The sequence below is a fragment of the Choloepus didactylus genome, chromosome X, assembly GCF_015220235.1.
Source record: "Choloepus didactylus isolate mChoDid1 chromosome X, mChoDid1.pri, whole genome shotgun sequence".
NCBI classification, from domain to species: Eukaryota; Metazoa; Chordata; class Mammalia; order Pilosa; family Megalonychidae; genus Choloepus; species Choloepus didactylus.
The window spans coordinates 121,358,364-121,385,018 of NC_051334.1; the positions used below are offsets into that span (position 1 = coordinate 121,358,364).

The 26,655-nt window shown below is 38.5% G+C and overlaps 1 long non-coding RNA gene across 2 annotated transcripts in view; it reads left to right on the forward strand.

The window, feature by feature from the left end:
• Nucleotides 1-26,098, forward strand: part of LOC119523000 — a 155,022-nt gene extending 128,924 nt beyond the window's left edge. For both annotated transcript variants that reach the window (XR_005214581.1, XR_005214579.1), the window contains 2 exons: nt 25,480-25,569; nt 25,953-26,098. This is a non-coding gene — a long non-coding RNA (uncharacterized LOC119523000). The remainder of the gene's footprint in view (nt 1-25,479; nt 25,570-25,952) is intronic.
• The last annotated feature ends 557 nt before the right edge of the window (nt 26,099-26,655 follow it).

A 26,655-nucleotide genomic window follows, 5' to 3' on the forward strand; every position in this document is an offset into this window, starting at 1 on the left:
CTCTTTATAAAGCTCAGGGTATAGCCAAAATTTGGGATATGAGAGAATGGATGTCATCTGTCATCATGCAGATAAGTATTTCTGATAAAGTCTAAACTCTATGGAACTTGTCTTCATTTCAAGCCTTGTATGAGGATTCATTCATAGGTTGGGAGAAGTTGAGAAGTCTTGTCAACACCAGATCAGTGAGAACACAGATGAATTCTTTCCACCCTGAAATCCTATACATGGACCCAGCAATAATAAATGGCTAGAGCTGTCCAGGAGCATTTGAAACCCAAGGCTAGAAATGAGCTATCCAATACAGCCCTGATACAATCAGAATTTTATTACAGACTTTCCATCCTGCCAGTACTATCACCTCAAGCAAATAATGAAACAACCACCTTTTTCTTGGATGAATGAAAACAAGTTCATTAATATGAATAGCTCAGTGCTTTATGTTTGTGGAACACAAATAGCTAAAGCTTTAAATTAGGTTAAATTTTTCTAAAATGATGATTGACTATACAGGCAATTCTAACTCATTTCCAGAAATATTAAAGCATGCCATTTGGCACTTGGGATCCTTTTAAAATAACTTTGTTTTTACTACCATTTCACATTAAAGTAACAAGCATAAAAATAAAATATCTGAGTTCAACATTTTACTTTGCTTTATAAAGTTTTCATCAGCTGAATTTCCTTTAGTTCTTACCACCAAAGTTCTTCTAATTAAATTTATCTCAACTTTATCTTCCATTTATTATTTGGAAAATGTAGCTATGTGACTTTTACTGAAAATAGAATTCATTTGCAAATTTTAATACTTATCAAAGTAAGCAGAGGTGTAGATAAAAGATTTAGATGGGAGAAAAAAGCTGTGAATAAGAGCAAGCTGGGCTACTAAACGGTAGAAGTAAATGAGAAAGAAAGGGGGGAAGTAGCAAAATTCTGAAAAAGTGTTCAAAATTGATACTAAGAGAGGACCCTGGATAAAAGAGGAAGGAGAATCATTTGGGTTGCCACTGCTCTCTAGGTGGTTATTTAGGAAATTTGAGGGGACAGGTTTTGGTTGCCACAATTCTAGGGGTTTCACTATCATTGAAATTTGTTTCTCAGTGGCTAAAAACTAACTTCATTTTATACCTAAACCTGAGACAGTCTTTTTATGGTTTTAATATATCCTGAATATTCTGGAAATGCGATCACTGGGTATCTTGAAGAAAGATTTTCCCTTGTTTTCTTGAGAATATCATAAAGAATTGTTGCCTGCTGCAGACATAGCATAACTATCAACAATGCCTCTTGGTATCTTAGTTGTCAGTAAATCCCATGTTTCAATCTGTGGGTGTAGTTCATGTATTTATGGCAGATTTACAATAATGAATTGATATAGTGATTTAGCTCTGTTTTCTAAATGTCAGTTGAAAAAAAGTGACATTATTATTCAGGTGAATAATGTCTTTTATCTCTGAGGTTTTTCATCATATATAGGAGCAAGCAGAGAACAGTGTGGATCCTTGTAAGAGATTCTGCATGGCCCCGCTACTTGTTCAAACTTTGCACCAGAGACTTGTCCAGACTCCAGGGTGGACTTCCCTAATGCCAGGCTGTGTTCCTGACCTCATTCCAAGCTCTTACCCAAGAGGCAGTACCGCTAAACCACAGAACAGACTGCTCTCAGAAGGGCTGCCCAGTGACCTGACCTCTTCCATAAGCCCACTGCCACACCCCCTCTGACTTCCCCCAGACCCTCTCCGTCATTTTCCAGGTCCCCATTTCCTTTCCCTCTTGTGCTCTTTAAAAAAAATCTCACTACCTCTGTGCTAATCACAGAGTTGAGACAAGTTGAGACCAGATGTGCCAGCTTCTCTCCTCCCCTATGGGTAGTTTGGATAGTCTGTCTTGCCACTTTTACTACTGCCCGGTGCTTTGCTTTGACAACAGCCACATTCTGCTTCTAGTGTCATTGTGAACAAAGTGGTTCATATGGAAATATGTGACTTTTTGTACAGTCTAATAATTTGAATCAGGCATTGCTTTTTAATGTTTGTAATTATATATGTAGGTAAACTATGCTACCTATGAATTTGATTTCAGGAGAGTTAAAAAGGCATGGCAAAGTATTTTTGGTAAGAAGAGGCATGCATGTCATTTGTGATCAGTGATATAAAGGCAAATAGGACTTGGGAGGAAGCACGGACACCAAAGATCATTAGTGGAGCTTGGGGAAAACCAGTAATGTTTAGGATTCTAAAGAGCCATACAAGTATGGAAAGGAGTTCCTATCTATTAAGAACTAAATGAGAAAGTAGCAAGACTCCAGGACAGCATAGGGTTGGAGTAGCTCTCAGAAGGTCTTTTGGGGAGATGTTGAACCTAAAGTCATAAAAGTAAGTTGTGCTTCCAAACTTGAATAGAAATCACCTGTTAGGCTCAAAGATGCGGAGGCGACAAAGATAACTAAGCAGTTCTTGCCTGGAAAGACTTTCTATCCCACTTTGAATGGTAATTCATAAATATAGGAATAAGAAAAGACCATCTGTCCAAAAATTTAAGAATGCAATTTAAGTTTTTAGGAAATATGCCTGGTTATGTTGCTAAAGGTTCTGAATACTGAAGGTGTATTACAAGTTTCAAAGAAAACGTGTGTGTTTGTGTGTCTTTCTTTCCATTACTTAAATATTTTTAAAATGTTCTCCTTGAAAGATCAGATTATCTACATTTTTCCTTGATGTTTATGATGATTTCAACTGAATTTTTCCTAAACCATTGGGGATTAAAATTAGTCATGTAAAACTCTAAATGAGTTTCTTTTCTCTCATTTGCTAACCAACTGTCCTGGTACTATATATTAAGCAGTTCTTTCTCCCTCTGTGGATTAGGGTAAGTCTGGATTACCAGATTTCCCCCCATTGAGGTAAGTTTAATAAATATTGCCAGTTTCCACTCAGGAATGTTATGCTGACTGAAGTCCTAGCAATAGAATATAAAAGTGTTTATTTCCATAGTCTCTCACTCTCACTGGTTATTCCCTGCTTATTAATGATTATTGAATTTGATAGATGATAAATTATATCTCATTACTTTGATTAATAATATTGAGGTTAAATTATTCTAAATTGATATTAGCAACTTTATTGGAGTCTTAGGCTTTTTTTTTTTTAACTCTTACTTATTTGTAAGTATTCTTTTCTTATTAAAGATATTTTAATATTATTTACTGCTATATAAGTTTCAAATATTTTCCCAAATGTTTAATGGATCATTTTACTTTCTCCATCTTTTTGTTAAGATGTAAAAAAAGTTAAATGTTTATATAGAAAAAAAATCTAAATTAGTTCACCTTTTTCTGCCTTTGCTTGTGTGTTTGGAAAGATCATTGCATATTGCAAGATCAGATAGTAGTCACTCATATTTGCATCTAGTTCTCAAATTTTTTCAATATTTAATTTCCTAACCATCTCACAAGTAATTTGTTGTTTCTGTGAGCTAGAAATATTATTTTCCAAAAAATCTCATTGTCTAAGATAGTCTTCCTTAGCTTATTATGTTAAATGAAATGCTTAAATCTGTACCCTCAGTAACTGGATTATTTATTGGTACTTTTGATAATATTGATACTGAAACTGTTCATAGGTTTTGACATGAATTAAGTACTACATCATTATAATTATTGCTTTTTTGTTTTTTTGTGTTTTTTTTAACATTTTTTATTGTGAAATATAACATCCTACATAAAAGAGAGACCTTTCAAAGTACGATTTAACAAGAAGTTAGAGAGCAAATTTCAATTGTTATGGGTTACAGTTCCACCATTTCAAGTATTTCCTTCTAGCTATTCTAATACTCTAGAGACTATATATATATGTATATATATATGTTTCATTTTGTTTTTATAAGATTCAGTGTTTGTAATCCTTTGTTAGATCCTATCTTGTCTGTTGCTACTCCTTCCTCTAGTTTGATCACTGTCTCAATCATCAAGGATATCTGGGCAGTGACCACCTTAACTTGTTCTTATTGAAAAGGAGTGTTGACATGGTGAAGGGTGACACATCTGGTTGATGTTCTTAAAGAGGCTGCCTCTGGGTTTTGGGACAGGAATGCTCTGGAGAATTTAAGTTTCTGAAAAATAGACTGAGTGAGTGAAGCCTTATAGAGTCTCAGATAGGGACTTTGGTATTCTTTAGGATTTTCAGGACTCATACAATCTCCATGCCATTGATCGGGGCTTGGCATACTGTGGCCATTTGGAGTATCTGGCTGAAGCTTGCCTAAGAGTAACCTCCAGGTTAGCCTCTCAACTCTATCTGAAATCTCTCAGCCACTGAAACCTGACTTTGTTCACTTTCTTTATCCCGTTTGGACAAGAAGGCACTCTATCCCTTGATGCCCAGGCCAGGCTCATCCCTGGGAGTTGTGTCCCACATTGCCAGGGAGACTCACTCTCCTGGGAGTCATGTCCCACTTATGGGGAATTATTGCTTTTTTATATTACTTTTAATGTATGATGGTGCAAGTCCCATGTTACATCTATATTTTTAACAATTTCATGGGTATTTTTCAACCATTTGTTTTTTTCTAAATAATATGTGCCAAAGGTAATAGTTAAGCTTGGGTGTATAACATCTCTCCAAAGAAGATACACAAATGGCCAGAAAGCACATGAAAAGATGTTTAACATCATTAGCCATTAGGGAATGCAAATCAAAACCACAATGAGATACCATTACACACCCATTAGAATGGCTGCTATTTAAAAAAAATGGAAAATAACAAGTGTTGGAGAGGATGGGGAGAAATAGGAACACTCATTTACTGCTGGTGGCAATTTAAAATGGTGCAGCGGTTGTGGAAGACAGTTTGGTGGTTCCTCGGAAAGCTAAGTATAGAACTGCTGTATGATCTGGAAATTCAGCTACTAGATATATACCCAGGAGAACTGAAAACAGGGACTTGAACACCAATATTTGCTCAATGCTGTTCATAGCAGCATTATTCACAATTGCCAAAAGATAGAAGCAACCCAAGAGTTTATTAACTGATGAATGGATAAATAATATGTGGTGTATACATACAATGGAATATTATTCAGCCATAAAAAGGTGTGGAGTCCTGATACATGCAATGACATGGATAAAACTTGAAGACATCATACTGAGGGAAATAAGCCAGCCCCAAAAGGACAGATATTGTCTGATCTCACCGGTTTGAAACAATTAGAATAAGCAAACTCATACAGTCAGAATCTAGAACATAGGATACCAGGGGATGGGGTGGGGATAGGGAATGGGAAGTTAAGGCTTAAAATCTACAGGGTCCCTATTTGGAATGAGAAAAATGTTTTGGTAATGGATGGTGGTGATGGTAGCACAACATTGTGAATGCAATTAACAGCCCTGAAATATATATATGAATATGATTAAAAGGGGAAATGTTAGATTGTATATATGGTATGGTATAAAAAATTTTTTGAATAGCCATGAAACTACACTACACAAACAGTGAACCTTAAGTGAAACCATGGTCTTTAGTTAATAGTACAATTATAAAAATGTGCTATCATCAATCATAACAAACGTTCCACACCAATGCAAGTTGTTGGTGGGGTGGTGTATGGGAATCCTGTATTTTATGCATGATTGTTCTGTAAACCCACAACTTCTCTAATAAAAACAAAATGTTTTTTAAAAAGATTGTAAATATAAATTATCAGATTAAGCTTAAAAACTTGTAACTGCATACTATTTAAAAGTCACAAATAAGAAAGGTGACCCTCAAATCGATATATAGATATTAATAATTTTGTGTCTTACTGAATAGGCAGTTAAAATGAATAATGATTATAAAATAATTATAGAAAAAATAATGCATCATGAAAAAACTCTGAAGAATGTGTTGATCTTACAGTGCTCAAAAATGTGCTGAAAAATTCTCACCTGAGTTACAAAAGCATGTATTTGAATAATGGCAGGAAGGTTCATTGTTTCAAGTTAGAAAAACTTAGTATAATTAAAAGACCAGTCATTTTTTTTTTTATTAAATTCAGTTTTATTGAAATACATTCACACACCATACAATCATCCATGATATACAATCCACTGTCCACAGTATGATAACATAGTTATGCGTTCATCACCACAGTCTATCTCTGAACATTTTCCTTACATCAGAAAGAACCAGAACAAGAATAAAAAATAAAAGTGAAAAAAGAACACCCAAATCATCCCCCCATCCCACCGCATTTGTCCTTTAGTTTTTATCCCCATTCCTCCACTCATCCATACACTAGATAAAGGGGGTGTGATCCACAAGGTCTTCACAATCACACTGTCACCCCTTGTAATCTACATTATTATATAATTGTCTTCAGGAGTCCAGACTGCTGGGTTGGAGTTTGGTAGTTTCAGGTATTTACTTCTAGCTATTCCAATACATTAAAGCCTAAGAGGTGTTATCTATATAGTGCATAAGAATGTCCACCAGAGTGACCTCTCGACTCCATTTGGAATCTCTCAGCCACTGAAACTATTTCGTATCATTTTGCATCCCCCTTCTGGTCAAGAAGATACTCTCAGTCCCACGATGCCGGGTCCACATTCATCCCCGGGAGTCCTACTCTGTGTTGCCAGGGAGATTTACACCCCTGGGAGTTGGGTCCCACGTAGGGGGGAGGGCAGCGAGTTCACCTGTCGAGATGGCTCAGTTAGAGAGAGAGAGGGCCACATCTGAGCAACAAAGAGGTACTCAGGGGGAGACTCTTAGGCACCATTACATGCAAGTTTAGACTCTCCTTTGTGGTAATGAGCTTCATAAGGGCAAGTCCCATGCTCAAGGGCTCAGCACATCAAACCGCCAGCCCCAATGTTTGTGACAACATCAACACCAGTCCAGGTGAGGATGTCCAACACATCCGCACCTTCCCCCAGATCCTCAGGGCTGGGGAGGGGGAGGCTGTAAATATATTTTTTATTATCTGCCCAAATTATCTAGGATGTGTCACTATTTCACTCCAGCCTATACTAACCTACCGTATCTCACTTCCTATTCAAAGTTCCATGCAATTGTGGTGTTTGAACAAATCGACTGTAGAGTTGTACCATTTAGAAAATTTAGATCCTGTACCAAATAGATATCTATTCCCTTGGTCTCATATGAAAGTTGAAGTTTTAAAACACAATCAGTTTCAACCTATATCCTTCGGCCTGGCTTGCCCTGAAAAGACCAGTCATTTTTAAATTATTCTGTACATTTAATTTAATCTCAGTCAAAATCCCAGATTTTTTTGTAACTTAAAAGAAATAGAAAAATAAATGATTGAAAATACCCATGAAATTGTTAACAAAATTATGTAACATAGGACTTGCATGCATTATTTTGGTTTTTATAATTCCTTGCAGTGTGTGTGTATGTATGTCTGTGTGGGCTCATAAGTTTGTTTATACTTGTCTTTGACTAAATACACTGTTTTCTTTGTTCTTCTTTCTGTAGAATTCTAGAAGGCAATCGACTCTGTTTTTCTACTGAAGGTCACTTTAATTTTTATTTTTTTGAAGAATACACTTTAATCCACTGTCTTCACTGGTGATCATAATTAATATATTTTTATTTTTCAACATGTTTAAATTTCCTCACTCTTCCCATTTCTTAGTTATTGCTGATATTCTTTAGGATTTTGTGCTGGAATTCTAATTAGGCTATCATTTCTATGGATTTTCAGGAATTATTGTGACATTGTTATTCAGTTTTAGAACAGTATGAGTGAAATTTGTGTCAACTTTATTCTGTTACAGGTTTTGGTATTTGCAACAAGTTTTTTCTACTTTGACTCTCATATTCTTGACTTTTATTTTTATTTATTAGAAGGGTTGTTAGTGTAATTTATTTTTCATGGATGATATACTCCCCGATCTGTTACATGTCCTGTAATTTGCTTCTGGTTGTTTCCTTTCCTGAATTATAACTTGGATAGGCAGCGAATTGGGCCAGGAACTTTTTTCCTCCACAATTTATTAATATGGGTCTAATGTCTCTGGTACTTAATATGGTGGGAAGAGATTTGGACCTGTCTGACTTCTGTTCTTTGGTGCACTTTGTTTTTCTGACTAGATTCCTGAGAGGTCCTTCTCATTTTAAAGACTGTCAACATTAGAACAGAAACTTTTCTTTAAATTCAATTTTATTGAGATATATTCACATACCATGCAGTCATAAAAGTGTACATTCAGTTGTTCACAGTACCACTATATAGTTGTGCTTTCATCACCAAAGTTAATTTTTGAACATTTTCATTACCACACACACAAAAATAATAAGTAAAGATTAAAGTGAAAAAGAACAATTAAAGTAAAAAAGAACACTGGGTGCCCCCCTTTTTTTTGCCCCCATTTTTCTACTCATCCATCCATACACTGGACAAAGGGGAATGTGGTCCATATAGCTTTCCCAATCACATTGTCACCCCTCATAAGCTACATTTTTATACAGTCATCTTAAGGATTCATGGGTTCTGGGTTGTAGTTTGATAGTTTCAGGTATTTACTGCTAGCTATTCCAATTCATTAGAACCTGAAAAGCGTTGTCTATATTGTGCGTAAGAGTGTCCACCAGAGTGACCTCTTGGCTCCTTTTGGAATCTCTCTGCCACTGAAGCTTATTTCATTTCCTTTCACATCCCCCTTTTGGTCAAGAAGATGTTCTCCATCCCACGATGCCCGGTCTACATTCCTCCCCGGGAGTCATATTCCACGTTGCCAGGGAGATTCACTCCCCTGGGTGTCAGATCCCACGTAATGGGGAGGGCAGTGATTTCACCTGCCAAGTTGGCTTAGCTAGAGAGAGGGCCACATTAGAACAGAAACATTTTGTTAGGAGAGGTGGAGGTGTGGGGTCTTGGGACCAATTTGTCCTGAGTCAAATAAGCCCCTACAACCTCCATGCCATTCTGAATTCCAACGCAAGAACATGTACAATATCCACACCGGCCTTCTCTTCTCTGACCTTCTCATGTCCAACTTTTATAACAATTTAAATTTATTTGCCATAGCCTTCTCTCTTGAGGGAGAGTTTCTAAACTTTGGCCTTGACTCAATATTAAACTTTGTGGCATTGTTCATTCTGCTTTTTATTTGGGTGTTATAATCCCAGAATGGAAGTAGGAAGACTGGAGGAAGAGGGAAGGGGGCATTGGAAGAGCACAAGGCCTCTCCAAAGCCAGCTTTCTCACAGCATTTCCACCTAGTTCCATAAATGTTGCCGAGTCTATGAACCAGAGATAATACAATGAGTCAGCAGGGTTCTTCGATTTATGACATGATTATGGGAATTCCCAGAATTGAATTAAACTAAAGGCCAGCCAGCTAGCTTCCCAGAGTACCAGCCTCAGAGAAATACAATATCATTAGATTAAAGTGATCTAAGTTAATTCTGTTTTTTTGCACATTACTTCTTATGTGGCCAGAGAAATGTAAATTGGTTACTCCTATGAAGTAGATATAGTAGCAATATTAAAAAAACACTTCTTCAAGGCTTCTGGCTGACCGTCAAAGGTAGACACTTGACATTCCCCTGAAATATTCTGTTTCAATCATCTGAAATCGTGCAAATAAATAATTTATGGGACAGTGTGATTTGCTAGAAACAGATTTTGTAATTCTATCCACTGAGGCTTACGTTGTCCTTAGTGAGGATGTGGTTAATTTACCCAATATTATTCTACTGGAAAAGTTAGAATATTACATTGCATGCATGAAATACATGAATGATAGGTATATGATCACTTGTTCTAAACTATTTTTCTCAGCCTCTATTTAATAAATAGTGGTCAAATATTCACAGAATATGTTCTGAAGATGTAGCAAATTATTAGAATGCCCATGTCACCCACATGCTTTGGTTTTAGCTTTAGTATACTGTTTTTCTTCCCTTTATTTACCTCCACCATGTTACTGTGAGAAGAGTTTCTTCTTGTCTCTTCTGAGAATAGGACTCCATCAAATAGCTTTCAGTGGTAGCATGAAGTTCTTATTTCTCAAAGGTATTTCAGTGGGATATTTGGAATCCTCGGGATTGCAGTTCAGAGCATGACTGCATTCTTCAGTAGCTGAGACTTTGGATGCACTGTTTTCTAAACCTCCTTTCTATGTATGTGAACAGGCAGTAATAATATCTACATCACAGGGTTATTAGCCCAGTCCCCAGCACTTGCAAGCATTCGATGAATAGTAGCTGTTGTTAATATTTACAAAGTAAGAAAAAGGTGTCTCAGGGACTAAAAGCCACATATCCTTTTCTACATGTACTCTTCCATAGGTGGCTTCAATAAATAACTATTACATGGAAGATAAATGGGTGAACGAGTGGATACATTAATAAACAGATAACACACGGCAAGGCATAGTCCTGGTGGGACAAGAGCAGTCCACCTTCCCTCTATGTTGCAAGCCACCTTTTTGATGTGCCCATAAAGATGAATTTCAAATACTCAGTTAAAAAGTAATTGAGTTATTAAAAAGTCAGTTACCTGAGACAGTTCCTCCTCTGCACCCCTTCTTGTCCTCTAAACCCATCACAGCCAGTTCTTAAACATCTCTTCTTAAACATCTGACCCAAAGTTCCCTGCCTTGAGCCTGTATTGGATCTTTGAGTATTGAAGTTTGACTTCTTGGTGACTGAATGTTAACCCTGGTTTTCCCCAAAGCTCCTGGACTTGGCTTAGTCTCAGTGGGTTTTCATTGTGTTAGTTTCCAGGTTGCTATGACAGATACCATGCAGTGGGTTGGTTTAAACAACAGGAATTTGTGGGTTCACTGTTTTAGAGGCCGGAAGTCTGAAATCAAGAAGTTGGTAAAGCCATGTTTTCTCCCAGGGCTGGTAATGATCTGGTGATGGCACTCCTCCGTCATGTGGTGATGTCCTTGGCTTCTTCCTGTGTAACATTTTCTCTGATTCACTGCATGTGAATTTCTTCTGCTTGTTAAGTACTCCAGAAATACGGATTAAGGTTTACACTGATTCAGTGTGGCCACACCTACACAGGATCTAAGAAGATCCTATTCACAGGTAAATCCACACCTTAACTGATAATACATCTTCCAAGGGTCCTATTGCAAATGGATTCACACCCACAAGGATGCAGATTAAGATTTAGAACATGTCTTTTGTTGGGGTACATAATTCATCTACCACATCCATGATCTGAAACACAATAAATCATTCAGCTGAAACATCTGAGATCCTGTTTGTTTCAGAGGAACAATATTTCCTATTTAGAGACTAAATTTTGGTATATAAGCTATGGTATTTCATGCAGGAGGTGTGGTATTATAGGAATTGAAGGAACCTTAAAAGTGGATATGCATTAAAAACCGATTTAATACAAATTTAAATAGAAATCAAAGAAAGCATCATTCATTATTTTGGATCAAGTAAAAACAATTGGGGTTGCCTGAATAGGGGGAAAGTAATGCATTATAATAAAAGCTTGACTATTTATTGAGAAATATACTAAGTCAGTTTTACACATTGATTTCTAATTATTACATCAGAATTTGCAACACATGGACTTTTTCTAAAAACTGTCATAAAGGGAATCACTTTGCAATAACAGCAACATTCAAGAAATTGCCATCTGCCCAGCCATCTTAGCTGATCTGCAGATGGGAGTGTAGCAAAGTCCCTCATCTTCACAATTTGTTTCCACAGCATACTACTGCCATAGCTCTTTGGAAAATGCCCATCGGTATCTTCTCCTTGATACTGCTGTGTCTTTTATTTCCAAATTTCACTTTCTGCCTCTACATCTGGATTAACTCCCACTCTGTCAAATGAGTCCTGGTTCATGAGAAGTAGATTTTCACAACTGAGAGAGCTTTGAAAACCTTCACTTGAAATCTGCATGGCTTGGCTTGCAGATTGTGGACTCTGGAGCTGTGACATCATCTGGGAGTCAAAGCTGGAAGATCATGTTGTCAATTACTGTGAGAACTCCAGAAAAGTAATTTTCAGTAATTATAGTAATATGATATTTAAATGTATTATTTTAAAATATCCTTTTACAATACTTTTAAGTCTTCTGATTTCTTACAGGCATTCCCTGTTCCCCTTTGGGTCACTTGAAATCCACTCCAAATCCATTCTGTTGGTGGGTATCCCACTGGAACAAAACCATATTTCTCCCCCAGTGGGGGTGATTTGTGCAGAAATATAGATCATGCTTTCTAAACCTCAGCACTGTTGTCATTCAGCTTCAATATTGCTTTGTTGTGGGGGCCTGTCCTGTGCTTGTGGGATGTTTAGCATCATCCCTGGGCTTTACCTACTAGATGCCAGGGGCACCTCACCATCCCCCAAGGTGTGACAACCAAAAAATGTCCCCAGGCATTGCCTCGTGTCCCCTGGGGGATAGAAATGCCTCTGGTTGAGAACCATTGACCAGTTTAATGTCCTCCTCATACCATGCTTACCAGCAGGCCTGAGCATGGGTGGCTTGACTGTACATCACAATCAAATAGAGGAAGTATGTCTAGACCACCCACACTAAGACAGATTTCATTGTTCAGTTAAAAATCCCTCCTGGGGTTGCTACAGATAGCTCTCTAGACTGCTACCTGACCAGGCATGAAAGTTCATGTGCCTCAGCACTCTGTGACAAGCCAAGGTTGGCAGCAACATGAAATTATGTAAAATTAATCAAGACTTTTTTCTGTCTCTCAATACCATGAGGTCCATATACACATATTGATTAAAAAAAAAAATCAGTTCAAACAAATAAAAGTCTATCTCTGAAAAATATTCTTAAAGGAGATAATTATACCAGTGATTTAACTATCCATCTTTGTTTTCTTTTTTTATTAAAGTTTTAAAATCAACGTTCCTTTTGTCATTTAGGAAACTGCTTCATTCACACCATTTAGCAACTTCAATTTCTTTGAACAATGTATAAATCTTCTTATTTTGCAGAACTAAAGGTTTACTTATTTCCCAAGTTATATAATTAGATATACACTGGGTATATCTACTCTCATTGGCATATCTAAATTGGAAAAACTATTTTTAATTATTCAAAACTAATTTTTCTGGAGTCCTTTAAAATTTCAATTTGTTTAAAAGAAACTTAATCCATGTATAATAGTTTTTACTTAAAATGTTTATATTTTGAAATTATCTCAAACTTAAGCATAGATGTTAAAATAAAATACCATGAGCTCTTATTTTTCCTAAACCACTTGACAGTCAGTTGTTGACCATAATTGAGTGTAGGTTTCCTACAAAAAAGGATATTCTCCTACATAATCAAAATACAGCTGTCAAAATCAGGAAGTTCACTTTGGAACATTACTACTAGAGACCTCATTTAAGTTTTGCCATTCATCTTAATATTTTTCATAGTGAAAGGTTCAGTACAGAATGCCTTTAGCTGCCATTTTCTTTAGTCTCCTTCAATCTGGAAGAGTTGCTCAGCCTTTCTTTACATTCATCACCTTGACATTTTGAAGATTACATGCCAGTTAATATTCTGTAATATGCTTTGATTGGATTTGTCTTGTGTTTCCTCATGATTAGATTTGGGTTATGCATCTTTTGCAAGAATTGACAAATGTGATTCTGTGTTCTTTTCCTTTCATCATACTTGGTGGTAGATTCGTATCTTGATTCATGATTTTACTATTGATCATTTGATTAAGAAGGAATCTTCCAGTTTTCTCCATGTAATCTTTTGTGTAGAGGCACTTGGAGACCATGTAAATATTCTGTTCCTCATCACATTTTGTACCCACTAGTTTTAGTGTCCATTGACATTTCTTGAATGAACTAATTATTGCAATGACAGATTCTCTTTTCCCTATTTATTTCTTTATATCACCATAGACTCCAATTCCTAATCTATTTAATGGGTTATACTTTATTACTGTCATTATTACTGTGATGCTTATTTCCCACTGAACCTGACAATGTATTCATCCAATTCTTTCATGAATTCATCCATTTTTAGGCAATAGCTCTTCTAGATTTTTTTCTCACTTTTTAGTCTTTTTTTGTCTTTTCTATATTATAAAATTGTATGTCTTGCAGGAGTAATGCAATGAATCTCTTCAAATTCCATTAGCCTTTCATTTAATGTGGGAGAAGAACAGATTCCCACCCCACCTGGATTACTCCTACACCAGTATGGGGCTGCTTTCAGAACTTACTGATGACCTCATGATCCACAACCACAGCATCGCAGAAAGTCCCAAGACAGGAAGAAATATCACACCAGTTCTCACCATACCATATTCCAATTTCTCCCAGCTTTGTGCCCTGAGATCACTTAATTTTCAGGACTCTCATGGACAAAAGGTTTCTAGCTTTCTCTCAAATCACATGCTCACCCCAACCAGGCTGACCTAGGGCTTTATTCATAGCTATGCTGTTGAGTCAAATATTAACTTGGTAAGGGCTACTATTTTGGTAACTTGCATGCTTGTTTAAATTTTACATGTTTTTTAGTGGCTGGAGCATTATCTCAAGCAGATGGAGCCCCATGAAGCTGCTATAACTGTGGTCAGAATTTCCTTTCAATGATCATTGACTTTAGAATGCAAGTGCTTGGAAGTAAAAGTACCATGGGAATAGTATGGCAGCTGAGTTGAACCATTACTCACATTACTTTCAGATGTGTAAAAGAAAAAAGTAACTGTGGTCAGTTCTTGTTATTCACAGTGGTGATGTTCTAGAAAGACACCATGAAAATGGAATTAGCAAACACAGAACCATTGCTCCTAGGGGAAATACAGGATTTGGTACCTGTGAGTCTGTGGTCACAACATTTTAACCAATCAACACATAACCATATTTTATGTGTTTCTGTTAAAAGACACCTAGGGCTGGGGGCAAGATGGAAGACTGGTGAGCTGTATGTTTTAGTTACTCCTCCAGGAAATTAGGTAGAAAGTCAGGAACTGCGTGGACTGGACACCACAGAGCAATCTGACTTTGGGCATAATTCATACAACACTCATGAAAACGTGGAACTGCTGAGATCAGCGAAATCTGTAAGTTTTTGCGGCCAGGGGACCCGCGCCCCTCCCTGCCAGGCTCAGTCCTGTGGGAGGAGGGGCTGTCAGCTCCAGGAAGGAGAAGGGAGAACTGCAGTGGCAGCCCTTATCGGAAACTCATTATACTGATCCAAACTCCAACCATAGATAGACTGAGACAAGACACCAGAGAATCTGAGAGCAGCCAGCCCAGCAGAGAGGAGACAGGCACAGAGAAAAAAAACAACACGAAAAACTCCAAAATAAAAGCGGAGGATTTTTGGAGTTCTGGTGAACATAGAAAGGGGAAGGGCCCTGAGGCGCATATGCAAATCCCGAAGAAAAGCTGATCTCTCTGCCCTGTGGACCTTTCCTTAATGGCCCTGGTTGCTTTGTCTCTTAGCATTTCAATAACCCATTAGATCTCTGAGGAGGGCCCTTTTTTTTTTTTTTTTTTTTAAATCCTTTTTTCTTTTTCTAAAACAATTACTCTAAGAAGCCCAATACAGAAAGCTTCAAAGACTTGCAATTTGGGCAGGTCAAGTCAAGAGCAGAACTAGGAGAGCTCTGAGACAAAACGCAATAATCCAGTGGCTGAGAAAATTCACTAAACACCACAACTTCCCCAAAAAAGGGGGGTGTCCGCTCACAGCCATCATCCTGGTGGACAGGAAACACTCCTGCCCATCGCCAGCCCCATAGCCCAGAGCTGCCCCAGACAACCCAGTGTGACGGAAGTGCTTCAAATAACAGGCACACACCACAAAACTGCGCGTGGACATTAGCCTTCCCTGCAACCTCAGCTGATTGTCCCAGAGTTGGGAAAGTAGAGCAGTGTGAATTAACAAAGCCCCATCCAGCCATCATTTCAGCAGACTGGGAGCCTCCCTACACAGCCCAGCAGCCCAGAACTGCCCTGGGGGGACGGCACTCACCTGTGACATAGCACAGTCATCCCTCAACAGAGGACCCGGAGTGTACGGCCTGGAAGAGGGGCCCACTTGCAAGTCTCAGGAGCCATACGCCAATACCAAGGACTTGTGGGTCAGTGGCAGAGACAAACTGTGGCAGGACTGAACTGAAGGATTAGACTATTGCAGCAGCTTTAAAACTCTAGGATCACCAGGGAGATTTGATTGTCAGAGCCACCCCCCCCTCCCTGACTGCCCAGAAACACGCCCCATATACAGGGCAGGCAACACCAACTACACACGCAAGCTTGGTACACCAATTGGACCCCACAAGACTCACTCCCCCACTCACCAAAAAGGCTAAGCAGGGGAGAACTGGCTTGTGGAGAACAGGTGGCTCGTGGACGCCACCTGCTGGTTAGTTAGAGAAAGTGTACTCCACGAAGCTGTAGATCTGATCAATTAGAGATAAGGACTTCAATTGGTCTACAAATCCTAAAAGAACCCTATCAAGTTCAGCAAATGCCACGAGGCCAAAAACAACAGAAAATTATAAAGCATATGAAAAAAACAGACGATATGGATAACCCAAGCCCAAGCACCCAAATCAAAAGATCAGAAGAGACACAGCACCTAGAGCAGCTACTCAAAGAACTAAAGATGAACAATGAGACCATAGTACGGGAGACAAAGGAAATCAAGAAGACCCTAGAAGAGCATAAAGAAGACATTGCAAGACTAAGTAAAAAAATGGATGAACTTATGGAAATTAAAGAAACTGTTGACCAAATTAAAAAGATTCTGGACACTCATAGTACAAGACTAGAGGAAGTTGAACAACGAATCAGTGACCTGGAAGATGACAGAATGGAAAATGAAAGCATAAAAGAAAGAATAGGGAAAAAAATTGAAAAAAATCGAAATGGACCTCAGGGATATGATAGATAATATGAAACGTCCAAATATAAGACTCATTGGTGTCCCAGAAGGGGAAGAAAAGGGTAAAGGTCTAGGAAGAGTATTCAAAGAAATTGTTGGGGAAAACTTCCCAAATCTTCTAAACAACATAAATACACAAATCATAAATGCTCAGCGAACCCCAAATAGAATAAATCCAAATAAACCCACTCCGAGACATATACTGATCACACTGTCAAACACAGAAGAGAAGGAGCAAGTTCTGAAAGCAGCAAGAGAAAAGCAATTCACCACATACAAAGGAAACAGCATAAGACTAAGTAGTGACTACTCAGCAGCCACCATGGAGGCGAGAAGGCAGTGGCACGATATATTTAAAATTCTGAGTGAGAAAAATTTCCAGCCAAGAATACTTTATCCAGCAAAGCTCTCCTTCAAATTTGAGGGAGAGCTTAAATTTTTCACAGACAAACAAATGCTGAGAGAATTTGCTAACAAGAGACCTGCCCTACTGGAGATACTCAAGGGAGCCCTACAGACAGAGAAACAAAGAAAGGACAGAGAGACTTGGAGAAAGGTTCAGTACTAAAGAGATTCGGTATGGGTACAATAAAGGATATTAATAGACAGAGGGGAAAAATATGACAAACATAAACCAAAGGATAAGATGGCTGATTCAAGAAATGCCTTCACGGTTATAACGTTGAATGTAAATGGATTAAACTCCCCAATTAAAAGATATAGATTCGCAGAATGGATCAAAAAAAATGAACCATCAATATGTTGCATAAAAGAGACTCATCTTAGACACAGGGACACAAAGAAACTGAAAGTGAAAGGATGGAAAAAAATATTTCATGCAAGCTACAGCCAAAAGAAAGCAGGTGTAGCAATATTAATCTCAGATAAAATAGACTTCAAATGCAGGGATGTTTTGAGAGACAAAGAAGGCCACTACATACTAATAAAAGGGGCAATTCAGCAATAAGAAATAACAATCGTAAATGTCTATGCACCCAATCAAGGTGCCACAAAATACATGAGAGAAACACTGGCAAAACTAAAGGAAGCAATTGATGTTTCCACAATAATTGTGGGAGACTTCAACACATCACTCTCTCCTATAGATAGATCAACCAGACAGAAGACCAATAAGGAAATTGAAAACCTAAACAATCTGATAAATGAATTAGATTTAACAGACATATACAGGACATTACATCCCAAATCACCAGGATACACATACTTTTCTAGTGCTCACGGAACTTTCTCCAGAATAGATCATATGCTGGGACATAAAACAAGCCTCAATAAATTTAAAAAGATTGAAATTATTCAAAGCACATTCTCTGACCACAATGGAATACAATTAGAAGTCAATAACCATCAGAGACTTAGAAAATTCACAAATACCTGGAGGTTAAACAACACACTCCTAAACAATCAGTGGGTTAAAGAAGAAATAGCAAGAGAAATTGCTAAACATATAGAGACGAATGAAAATGAGAACACAACATACCAAAACCTATGGGATGCAGCAAAAGCAGTGCTAAGGGGGAAATTTATAGCACTAAACGCATATATTAAAAAGGAAGAAAGAGCCAAAATCAAAGAACTAATGGATCAACTGAAGAAGCTAGAAAATGAACAGCAAACCAATCCTAAACCAAGTAGAAGAAAAGAAATAACAAGGATTAAAGCAGAAATAAATGAAATAGAGAACAAAAAAACAAAAGAGAGGATAAATATCACCAAAAGTTGGTTCTTTGAGAAGATCAACAAGATTGACAAGCCCCTAGCTAGACTGACAAAATCAAAAAGAGAGAAGACCCATATAAACAAAATAATGAATGAAAAAGGTGACATAACTGCAGATCCTGAAGAAATTAAAAAAATTATAAGAGGATACTATGAACAACTGTATGGCAACAAACTGGATAATGTAGAGGAAATGGACAATTTCCTGGAAACATATGAACAACCTAGACTGACCAGAGAAGAAATAGAAGACCTCAACCAACCCATCACAAGCAAAGAGATCCAATCTGTCATCAAAAATCTTCCCACAAATAAATGCCCAGGGCCAGATGGCTTCACAGGGGAATTCTACCAAACTTTCCAGAAAGAACTGACACCAATCTTACTCAAACTCTTTCAAAACATTGAAGAAAATGGAACACTACCTAACTCATTTTATGAAGCTAACATCAATCTAATACCAAAACCAGGCAAAGATGCTACAAAAAAGGAGAACTACCGGCCAATCTCCCTAATGAATATAGATGCAAAAATCCTCAACAAAATACTTGCAAATCAAATCCAAAGACACATTAAAAAAATCATACACCATGACCAAGTGGGGTTCATTCCAGGCATGCAAGGATGGTTCAACATAAGAAAATCAATCAATGTATTACAACACATTAACAAGTCAAAAGGGAAAAATCAATTGATCATCTCAATAGATGCTGAAAAAGCATTTGACAAAATCCAACATCCCTTTTTGATAAAAACACTTCAAAAGGTAGGAATTGAAGGAAACTTCCTCAACATGATAAAGAGCATATATGAAAAACCCACAGCCAGCATAGTACTCAATGGTGAGAGACTGAAAGCCTTCCCTCTAAGATCAGGAACAAGACAAGGATGCCCACTGTCACCACTGTTATTCAACATTGTGCTGGAAGTGCTAGCCAGGGCAATCCGGCAAGACAAAGAAATAAAAGGCATCCAAATTGGAAAAGAAGAAGTAAAACTGTCATCGTTTGCAGATGATATGATCTTATATCTAGAAAACCCTGAGAAATCGACGATACAGCTACTAGAGCTAATAAACAAATTTAGCAAAGTAGCGGGATACAAGGTTAATGCACATAAGTCAGTAATGTTTCTATATGCTAGAAATGAACAAACTGAAGAGACACTCAAGAAAAAGATACCATTTTCAATAGCAACTAAAAAAATCAAGTACCTAGGAATAAACTTAACCAAAGATGTAAAAGACCTATACAAAGAAAACTACATAACTCTCCTAAAAGAAATAGAAGGGGACCTTAAAAGATGGAAAAATATTCCATGTTCATGGATAGGAAGACTAAATGTCATTAAGATGTCAATTCTACCCAAACTCATCTACAGATTCAATGCAATCCCAATCAAAATTCCAACAACCTACTTTGCAGACTTGGAAAAGCTAGTTATCAAATTTATTTGGAAAGGGAAGATGCCTCGAATTGCTAAAGACACTCTAAAACAGAAAAACGAAGTGGGAGGACTTACACTCCCTGACTTTGAAGCTTATTATAAAGCCACAGTTGCCAAAACAGCATGGTACTGGCACAAAGATAGACATATAGATCAATGGAATCGAATTGAGAATTCGGAGATAGACCCTCAGATCTATGGCCGACTGATCTTTGATAAGGCCCCCAAAGTCACTGAACTGAGTCATAATGGTCTTTTCAACAAATGGGGCTGGGAGAGTTGGATATCCATATCCAAAAGAATGAAAGAGGACCCCTACCTCACCCCCTACACAAAAATTAACTCAAAATGGACCAAAGATCTCAATATAAAAGAAAGTACCATAAAACTCCTAGAAGATAATGTAGGAAAACATCTTCAAGACCTTGTATTAGGCGGCCACTTCCTAGACTTTACACCCAAAGCACAAGCAACAAAAGAGAAAATAGATAAATGGGAACTCCTCAAGCTTAGAAGTTTCTGCACCTCAAAGGAATTTCTCAAAAAGGTAAAGAGGCAGCCAACTCAATGGGAAAAAATTTTTGGAAACCATGTATCTGACAAAAGACTGATATCTTGCATATATAAAGAAATCCTACAACTCAATGACAATAGTACAGTCGGCCCAATTATAAAATGGGCAAAAGATATGAAAAGACAGTTCTCTGAAGAGGAAATACAAATGGCCAAGAAACACATGAAAAAATGTTCAGCTTCACTAGCTATTAGAGAGATGCAAATTAAGACCACAATGAGATACCATCTAACACCGGTTAGAATGGCTGCCATTAAACAAACAGGAAACTACAAATGCTGGAGGGGATGTGGAGAAATTGGAACTCTTATTCATTGTTGGTGGGACTGTATAATGGTTCAGCCACTCTGGAAGTCAGTCTGGCAGTTCCTTAGAAAACTGGATATAGAGTTACCATTCGATCCAGCGATTGCAGTTCTCGGTATATACCCGGAAGATCGGAAAGCAGTGACACGAACAGATATCTGCACGCCAATGTTCATAGCAGCATTATTCACAATTGCCAAGAGATGGAAACAACCCAAATGTCCTTCAACAGATGAGTGGATAAATAAAATGTGGTATATACACACGATGGAATACTACGCGGCAGTAAGAAGGAACGATCTCGTGAAACATATGACAACATGGATGAACCTTGAAGACATAATGCTGAGCGAAATAAGCCAGGCACAAAAAGAGAAATATTATATGCTACCACTAATGTGAACTTTGAAAAATGTAAAACAAATGGCTTATAATGTAGAATGTAGGGGATCTAGCAATAGAGAGCAATTAAGGAAGGGGGAACAATAATCCAAGAAGAACAGATAAGCTATTTAATGTTCTGGGGATGCCCAGGAATGACTATGGTCTGTTAATTTCTGATGGATATAGTAGGAGCAAGTTCACAGAAATGTTGCTATATTAAGTAACTTTCTTGGGGTAAAGTAGGAACATGTTGGAAGTTAAGCAGTTATCTTAGGTTAGTTGTCTTTTTCTTACTCCCTTGTTACTTCAATTGCTCTTTTTCACTCTATTATTCTTGTTATTTTTGTGTGTGTGCTAATGAAGGTGTCAGGGATTGATTTGGGTGATGAATGTACCACTATGTAATGGTACTGTAAACAATCGAAAGTACGATTTGTTTTGTATGACTGCGTGGTATGTGAATATATCTCAATAAAATGAAGATTTAAAAAAAAAAAGAAAAAAAAAAAGAAGGGAAAGTTAAAAAAAAATAAAGAAGGAAAACAAGGAAAAAAAGATGTAGTGCCCCCTTGAGGAGCCTGTGGAGAATGCAGGGGTATTGGCCTACCCCACCTCGATGGTTGCTAACATGACCACAGACATAGGGGACTGGTGGTTTGATGGGTTGAGCCCTCTACCATAGGTTTTACCCTTGGGAAGACGGTTGCTGCAAAGGAGAGGCTAGGCCTCCCTATGGTTGTGCCTAAGAGCCTCCTCCTGAATGCCTCTTTGTTGCTCAGATGTGGCCCTGTCTCTCTGCCTAAGCCAACTTGAAAGGTGAAATCACTGCCCTCCCCCCTATGTGGGATCAGACACCCAGGGGAGTGAATCTCCCTGGCAATGTGGAATATGACTCCCGGGGAGGAATGCAGACCTGGTATCGTGGGACGGAGAACATCTTCTTGACCAAAAGGGGGATGTGAAAGGAAATGAAATAAGCTTCAGTAGCAGAGAGATTCCAAAAGGAGCCGAGAGGTCACTCTGGTGGGCACTCTTACGCACACTTTAGACAACCCTTTTTAGGTTCTAAAGAATTGGGGTAGCTGGTGGTGGATACCTGTAACTATCAAACTACAATCCAGAACCCATGAATCTGGAAGACAGTTGTATAAAAATGTAGCTTATGAAGGGTGACAATGGGATTGGGAAAGCCATAAGGACCACACTCCAGTTTGTCTAGTTTATGGATGGATGAGTAGAAAAATAGGGGAAGGAAGCAAACAAACAGACAAAGGTACCCAGTGTTCTTTTTTGCTTCAATTGCTCTTTTTCACTCTAATTATTATTCTTGTTGTTTTTGTGTGTGTGCTAATGAAGGTGTCAGCGATTGATTTTGGTGATGAATGTACAACTATGTAATGGTAGTGTAAACAATCGAAAGTACGATTTGTTTTGTATGACTGCGTGGTATGTGAATATATCTCAATAAAATGAAGATAAAAAAAAACTAAAGGACAAATGGGGTGGGATGGGGGGATGATTTGGGTGTTCTTTTTTCACTTTTATTTTTTATTCTTGTTCTGGTTCTTTCTGATGTAAGGAAAATGTTCAGAGATAGATTGTGGTGATGAACGCATAACTATGTTATCATACTGTGGACAGTGGATTGTATATCATGGATGATTGTATGGTGTGTGAATGTATTTCAATAAAACTGAATTTAATGAAAAAAATAAAAATAAAAGACACCTAACATATATGTGATTCATTAACACCGAACTCACTGCCAACAGCACTATAACCCATGCCTGAATGAATCTTATCTAATACACGTTTTCTCTTTAAGGCACATCACAGCCTGCTTGTGCTTTGGAACACTAGACAGCACTTCAGCAGTACACTTGGGGGCTGTTTCCTTGTTACTAAAACAAATACCATCCAATGAGTTGGCTTAAACAATGGGAATTTATTGGCTCACAGTTTTGATGCTCGGGGGTTCCAAGTCAAGGTATCGTCAAGGCAATGCTTTCTTCCTGAAGACTGGCGTTCTGGGGCTTGCTGCCTGTGATCCTTAGTCCTGAGCTCCTCTGTCACATGGCAATGCACATGGTGGCCTCTCTTGGCCTCTCCTTTCTCTTCTGGGTTCTATTGATGTACAGCTTCTAGTTGCTCTATCTGTGGCTTTCTCTCTATCTGTCTGAATTTATTCTGCTTATAAAGGACTCCAGTAATAGGATTAAGACCCATCCTGATTGAGTTGGGCCATACTGTAACTGAAGTAACCTTATCAAAAGTTCCCACTTAGAATGAGTTCACACCCACAAGAATGGGTAAGTTTAAGAGCATGTTTTTCTGCGCTAAGTAGCTCCAAACCACCATGGGGGCCATTTTAAACAATGAAATCACCCACAAAAAGTACAAAAGTGCAAAAACTGTGACACTAAGTATACTATGAAAAGGATACTTGTTTATAGTATGAGTATTGAAACAAAAAGACAGAGTGTCACCTTGTTCTACCTCAGCTTGGAATGTATGCATCCTGTGATGCAAATTTTTCACTGCTCTGAGAATGTCTGCAAATGAGTATAAATGTCAAATATTAATTTGATTTGAAGATTGCAAATAAATTTCAACAAGTAGGTGAATTTGCAAACACATAATCTGCAATTAAAGAAGCCGAGCTGTAATTTCTTTATCTATCTCCCTAACCCACCTTGTAGCAGAAGAGTTGACACTTGTGGACTGGCAATAACTCAATCTCCTCCTTTCTGAACATTCTCATCAACATAACTTCCAGTCTATTCATAAACTTATTTTAAAACATATGACCTTTTAGTTCTCTGTGAAGGATCAGATCTTTCTACACTATAGCTAGTAAACAAAATTTCCAGTTAAAATTATCTTGGTCTGTTCCTATTTAAACAATTTCCTTTCAGTTTAAATATTGAGTCTGGTAAAAGTTGAATTCCCTATCAGGCCTGCTTAACAATTGCTCTGGGAGTCTCAGTCCTTTTGGGAAAAGCTCAGTTCTTGAGGGTTCCATTCTCCATCATCTTCTCCTAAGATGAGGCTGGATGTATTGTGGGGCCTCATGTCATCAAGTGGGCTGAGGGTCCCAGGCTCTTGCTGCTCGTTGGACGTGTGTGGCTCACGGTCACTGCATGGGGTTGTTTGGGGACCCAGCCATAAAGAGGCCTCTGCATTTGGTGTGTAAGTTCATTTCTGACATAGTTCCTCGTCTGGTCTCCTTCAGCTTGTTCAAGCCTCCTGGTCTTCCCTGTGGTTGTAGGTGCAGCTCAGCTCTTGCTGCCATTGACTGGTCCCCCGAGTTCTGGCAGGAACCCCCTTCTACTCCCAGCCCCAGCATTCTGCCCTGCTGCCGGTTGCTAGAGGGGCGACTCTGCCTATCGCAAGCCCCGCGAAGCTGCTGGCTACACAGCCTGTCGTCTGAACTCTGCCCCCACGGAGCTGGGGCATGGTTGGAGACTCTTGTGCCAAGTCCGACACGTGTGCTTTTTGCTGCAGAGAAGACACCTGTGTGGTGGTCCCCTCCCATCATCCCAGGGAGGGGACAGCACCACAGCCTGCTCCCTCAGCATTGCTCCTGGTCTGTCTGTCCTCACCGCCACCCTGTCACTGCGAGGGAGAGTGAGGTGTTCGCTTATTGCCAGCTTGACTCTCATGCACTTCTCCTGCTTACACGGGTCTAGACTGGAAGTACAGGTCATTTCTTCGCCAAGGTGGGTGGTTCTCAAGCTTGACCATGCGCTGGAATCACCTGCACATTAGAATCTCTAAAAACTTCACAAAGTGATTCTAATATGTGGGCATGGGTTGAAACCACTGCTCTGCAATATATCCTGAGTTCTCTCCATTCTTGGCGTAAAATTAAAATCTATTATGTCTATGTATCTATCCATCTATTTATATCTATTAATCATCTAGCTAGCTCTCTTTCTTAGCTGTCTACCTACCTAACTACCTGTATCTTTCCATCTGTCTTTGTATCTGCCACATATCTATTTAATCATCTATCAAGAGACACCACCAGGGTTGCATTGTGTCACATGGAAACTAAAGAAATTTTTATTTCAAAATTTCTTTTCTTCCTTTTGATGAAGCCTGTTTAGTAAGAAAAACAAATACTCTTTGTTAGTCAACAGTTCATCATGGACCCTTCATTTGCCTTTGTGTTTTACAGCAACAGGGCAGTGCCCCCTCCTTTCCTCGCATCCCTCAGATGTCTCCAAATGTTTCAGGGTAGCTAGGGTGATGGATCACTCTCGTAAAGGTAAATACGGAAAGCGCATTAATAGAATTTCCAGAATGTAACCTTTGTGACACTGCTATTATCGATTTCATAGTGAGTGAGGCATTTCTAGATCAAATGTACCTTTATTTGAGTTGTATACATCGGGGGTTGTAAGCCATGGATTATAGAACCAATAGGGAGCTAATAGAGAAAGGAAGTCTGTTTCAGAGAGACAGAAAGGTGACAGAATTGACTAGTGATTTGACCAGAGGCACTACTTAAGTGGAAGCCAAGTGGAAGGTCAAGGCAGGGAGGATTGGGAAGTTTACAAGGTGACTAAAAATCTAAATGTCATAAAGGAGATTTCAATAGGGCAGAAAAAGAACAAAGAGATAGGACTGTTAAAATTTTTTTTTCTCTAGATGGCTCTGTGGAGGGATCATCTCACCTGACTTCAGACTAATGATTGAAGTACATTAAGGAAGGGGGTGGAGCATCTGCTGATTGGTCAGTGATGTTAATTATTCATTGCTTTGTTTGCCCCCTTCCCTTCTCCCCTGTAGTGAAAATGCATCTGGCAAATCTAACATTGTCCATTTCCTCCCTCCCTCCTTTTATCTTTTTCTCTTTCTTTCTCTCTCTCTCTCCCCTTACCTCCCACCCCTCATATGCTCAGGAACAAAGTCCTGGGCATTTTTCCCTCATGATTTCCCACATCATCTTTTCTTTCCATCACAATTAAGCTAAGGAGCTTGTAGGAGGTATACATATTTATTACGCATTACAGTGCTTTCAGTGATTATCTTTTGCAGTGACTGTTCAACAAAAAAATGAAAACAAATACAGTCATGGGAGAATAAGCACTATTGCATAACCTCACTTTTTAATGTTTTTTATGATTTGAGAGATATTTTAACAGCCACTAGAATGCCCATCAGTGGTCATCAACCAGAGGTGGTGATGTCCTCTGGGGATTTAGCAGTGTCTGGAGACGTTTGTAGTTGTCACAGCTTGGAGGAGGATGGGGACAGGGCTACTGCATCTAGTGAGTGGAGTCCAGGGATGCTGCTAAACATCCCACAGTGCCCAAGACAGTCCCTACAGCAAATAATTATCCAGTCCTAA